The sequence below is a fragment of the Limulus polyphemus genome, unplaced genomic scaffold (assembly GCF_000517525.1).
Source record: "Limulus polyphemus unplaced genomic scaffold, Limulus_polyphemus-2.1.2 Scaffold3093, whole genome shotgun sequence".
NCBI classification, from domain to species: Eukaryota; Metazoa; Arthropoda; class Merostomata; order Xiphosura; family Limulidae; genus Limulus; species Limulus polyphemus.
The window spans coordinates 93,484-98,970 of NW_013668703.1; the positions used below are offsets into that span (position 1 = coordinate 93,484).

General features: G+C 35.0%; 1 pseudogene; it reads left to right on the forward strand.

Annotated features, from left to right (window-relative positions):
* Nucleotides 1–5,487, forward strand: part of LOC111088081 — a 51,607-nt pseudogene that overhangs the window by 23,915 nt on the left and 22,205 nt on the right.

Genomic DNA, 5,487 nt, shown 5'->3' on the forward strand with positions numbered 1-5,487 from the left:
CTGTTCTTGGCAACTCTAGTCTTCTCTACGCGCCCTCTATTTTTATATATATAAGCCGGCAAATGAAGTGACGCCATATATAGAGATAATTGCAGACAGGCAAAGATAGAGACGGACAATTGAGTCAAGCGCGGTAGTAAGTAAAGTGCGTGAATCATTCGTTGTGAATTATAGCGTGTGTTTAAGTTAGTATGACTGTGGAAATTAAGTGTATTGCAAAGTTGAATTGAGAAAGAATAAACTAGTTTTATTTAAGAAAAGTCTTGTATCGCTGAAGTTTCTCGGAAAGAATTTCTACGAGAAATTAACAAACGAACACAGACGTAACAATTATTTGGTTTGCTGACCCTATGTATGCTGATGAGCCTTGAATAGGCGAAACTGTAACCCACAGAAGAGGATGCAGCTAATCAAGGAATGCGTTAGGCCTCTACGTTACATATTATGTTATATATTGTACCTTTGGTGAAATGAGGTATATAATATAATAGTTAAATAGTGAATTCAAATTTGTACATCACCACTTCCTGAGAGGTCCCAAGAAGTGAACGTTTTGTAAACCCTGGACAGAAAAAAGTATATGATAATTCCTTCATTATTTATATTTAGGAGCTTCTGTCTTGAAAAATATGGATGAACAAAAATCCAACGGTTTAACACTGTGATGTTCTTGGTATTTTCAGTTTGATTCTGGTGTTTCTTTGGCAATTACACCAAGAACAAAGGATATGGAAGAGAGAAACTGTAACAAATGAAAGTTGGAAGTAGTAGGGTGGAATACATAAAAAGACTTGATTCTAAACTCAGATAAATGCAACTAAACAGAAGCTTATTAAATTCAAAATGTTTGATAGTCAAACAGAACAGTATACCTCTAATTGTGCAATAATAAAATTTAAAATCTTTCTTAACCCTGGTGTCTCTATTCGAAAATAACTAACTTTTAACAAATAGACTTAACCTTGTATATAACTTATTATTGCATTTAATCACAACTCAGTTGCTATTATTTAAAAGGTAGTCTAAAGCTTTAGCATAATTTAAATAGTCTCACCCTGGATGCAAATTGGAAATAATGTCAAGTAGAGAATTAAAAAAATGTAAAATGTAATGTTCTGCCTCACATGGCATTTGTATTTAGTTAAAACAGTTAAACTTTGTGACAGGTCTAGCAAGAGTCTGGAAGAGTTCCATGTCAAATGTAATCAAGAGAGTTCCTTAAGCATTCTATCGTTTACAAATCTATGTTAAAAAATCTCAAAATAATTGAGTCCGTTAATTAGGGTCTGAGAAGATAAATGAAGGTCTTCACGTTGCTTATGGTTACGAGATTCTGTCACTGACTTCAATAACGTCATTACCTCCTGACTGGTCTCTAATGAGCTTCACGTGCTTTCTATAATTATATCTACAACAAACGATACTCTTACCCATTGTACTTCATGGTCACGAAATGTCCTTTTAAACGCGTAAAACGCACACATAATGTAAATAAGTAATAACATACATCAAAACATATATTAATTTTAGGCAAAAACTTAGAAAGAGAAGGAATGTTTATATATGAAAAAATCATAATTAGTTTACCCATGCTCTGATAAATTATTTGATATCTCATTCGCTTACATCAGCCATTTGATCTACGAGCATAAAACATCCGCGCTCTGCTGTGGAGTTCTAAGCCTTCCTCATGATTCACAGAGGCTGGTCCAATATTCCCAATTATTTCTATAGCAACTCACAGGGGGTTTGTTCCCGAAAACAAACCCCTTTAGGATACCTTCCCCAACATGGTGCCCCTGGGATTCCGAGGAGGGATGGACAGGAACTCAAAATCCGATGTCAAATTCATGTTCAGCTATCTTGAAAACCTACTTCAAGATCCTCATCATGCCTAGGTAGCCTTCCGAGTCTGACTGCCAAATTTGGTTCTGTTAGCTCCAAAATTATAATATATAAGTTCGCGGACAAACAAGTTAACAAACAAACAATGTGAATTAATAAAACATTAATTTTTTTCGTTAGAAATTAATAAATAATTGATTACTAAATGCCAACTCATCAGTCAGTACGACATCACGCAGAACTCCACACACCTCGCGCGATATCACCAATAGATCTAAAACCTAAAAAGTACCATAAGTTTAAAGCAATTGTATTATTGTCACTGTTTCTTTTCTATACATTTTACGTTCATTTCTTTCTTTCTGTCATATGAAAATAATACACAATAGAAAAAAAAACAAGCAAACAATGAAATTCTTAGTTAACAAACTACCAATTAACGAAAAACATACAGTTGTTTTTTCCTCAATTCTGTAACCATAGAGCTTCACAAAGTACTAATAGTTTCAAATATTAATTATATAAAACGAAGGTAATTTTTGTTGGCCTTTGAATCAGTACTAGTTCACATTTAAGTTGTGCTTTTTAAGTTAAATTTAGAAACTCTTTTCAGTTCTTTATGCGAGTTGGTAGATCTCTGTATAATCTCCAATGAACGATCAAATTAATCACTGCTTTATTACATTAAAGTTACTTCCAAATCAATCAAACATGTAAAAGTTGTTAATAAGAATAGCTATTTCATGTCCGAAACTAATTTGGCTTCAACTAGATTATTGATATTTAGAAACAGAGAAAAACTGTAGGGATTCGGATGCAAAATATACTGTGATAAGCATTTCGACCTAATAATAACAATTCTGATTCTTACAAATTTCTGAAAATAAAAGAGAGACACAGAACGAAACAGCACGTGAAACTCAACACAATAGGAAACATCACATAGAAAGGTTCACATACACAAGTCAGTTTTATATCTATGCTCTTTATTCTATGTTATTGTTTAGTGTTGCATCTGAATATTACGTTATAATTTTAGATTACATCATTAAATTTTGCTCTTGATGTTATACATAAATTATATTTAATCTTACTTTATGCGTCGTGTTTTTTTTGTTTGTTTTTTTAGTTATTAATAATAGTGTTTTTATTATACAACTGTAAGCTAGATTTATCACTTACAAAAAATCTGATGACAATATTGAAAGCAAATTTAGGCTAATAAATATAAATTACGTACAGTTGACATGCTTTCAATTCGCTACTCTTTGGATGTTTGCAGTAGGTATTATACCTTAAGTCTGTGATACATGACACATAACACTAATTAACACTGTTATCGGTGTTATAGTATAAACTGCTATCGGAGACAGATACTATACAATAAAATGTTATCGGAGGCAGGTACTATAGAACGAATTGTTACACGAGAAAGGTACTATGAAATGCTATCTAATTCGATATAATTATAGCAACATTATGGCGATATTTCTTGGGACTAGACACCTCCAAACACACAAAATCCCCCCCCCCCTTCAGAGGCACAGCGGTAAGTCTGAAGACTGAAAATGCTAAAATTTCTCAGTTCACTGCAAAATTCGAAGGAATCACTCAATTCTACTAACATCCCGTATATTTGTTTTCGATCATTGCAAGTAAAAACACACACACACAATCTTAAAATGCACGAGTAGGTTTGACCTTCATGGTCTTAATAAAAAAAATATTGAAAGTTATTAAACATAAGTTATTAAAACATCTCTACTTCTAAAAATTATCACAGACAGACACGTCCATGCAATTAGCTAGCTGGTGGATACTTGTTATTGTGAATATCTTTATTTTAGGAAATACTTGGACTGAGGGAAACCATAAGTGTTTTGAATGGAACCCAGGGTAAAATGATGGCTTTATGTGTAGTTAACTTTGCAGCTCTTACTATCATAGGTAAGTTACAGTTCGATAACATTTATATAGATATGACATAAAAAAAGGATCTAAGTTTAAGAAAATCTCATCTGAAATATAACATATTCTAAGATTTTTTGTTTTAAGAGTTTAGATAGACCACAACTGAGAAAGAGATTCAGAATATTCGTTTGTTTGTAGTTAAACACAAAGCTACACAAATGGCTATCTGTGCTCTGCCCACCACGGGCATCGAAACCCAGTTTCTAGCGTTGTAAGTCCACAGGCATACAGCTGTGCCACTTGAGGCAGAGTATTCGTAAGTCTCTAATAAAATAAGTGTATGCACTTTGTTTTCACGAGAAATATTTACTTTAGAATTTACAACAAAACCAGTTCAAGCTGTTAAGGATTGATCAAGTATAAATAATTTAGTTGCCTTTGAATTAGTCACTGTCAGGGTGGAGGAAGTATCTTTGGATTGGACAGGCAACTCTGAATAGTGTTCAAAACATGCAAGTGCTAGTGGGGTCTGAGGGCACGCCTTCCCAGGAAAGCTTTGAAAAATAGGTGCTCTGAGATTGAATTTTGTGCTAATTTTACTATAATATATTGAAAGTATTAATCCTTTGCAAGCATTTCTTTATGATTCACAAAAATAAAGTGCTCACTGACACTTGCACTCACCATAGCTATAAACAAGTACAAGCATGTACTCTTGCAGATTACACGTGTAATTTATTATGTACACTGAGTGGTCACAAGTAAATAGACATCTAATTTTTCGTCATTTAACTGATTTATGCTAACTAATTTGTGTTCACAGAGCACTATATAAATTAAAATGATCCGCACACTAATTATCTTGTGCTACAACATGCCTAGAATTCAAGGTTCTCTCGAATTGTCAGATATTGTTAGAGGAAGGATAGTTGGTCAAGTAGATGGTGAACTTAAGTCAGCGGCAAATTTCGCAGAATTTGGGAATCCCATCTTTCGACAGTCAACAGAATCATCGTGCAGTTCAGGAAATACTGCAACGAAGCAACTGAGCAGCATCCGGGTCCATCGGAGAAGACAAAAAGGGCTGTCAAGAGGACCATCGAAATGGATCCCAGATTAACGACTGCAGAAGTGGCCAAAGTTGGTGGGATGAGCCCGAAATCTGTTCAACGGATTGTCCACAGATTGGGTTATCGTTGCAGAGCAGCTAGACGGAAAGACAAAATAAGTGGGCAAGTGATATGATGACCAAGGCTCAGGACTTTTGGAAGACTGTATTTTTCTCAGACGAATCAAGATTCGCTCAATTTTCGGACACTGAAAGGATATGGGTCTGGAGAATGCCTCACCAAGAGTTTTGGCGCAACAAATTGCAGCCAACTGTGAAGCATGGTAGTTTCAACGTGATGGTTTGGGGAGCTGTTTGGGTTGGTGGGAGATCAAGCTTAGTGGAGTGCGTTTGCAGCATAAATTTTGCGAAATACGTCGAAATATTGGAGGAAGGACTCTTGCCACTTTATTCCTCGGGTTTCGTGGACAAGAACACAACGTTGTTCCAAGAAGATGGAGCACCGAGTTACACTGCTAGAAACACCCAAAAGTGGCAGGAAGAAAATGGTATCCAGAAGTTGCCGTGGCCGAGCCAATCTCCTGACATGAACATCATCGAAAACCTTTGGGCCATACTCAACCGGCAAGTCAAGTAAACAACCAAAGAAACCAACTTCAAAG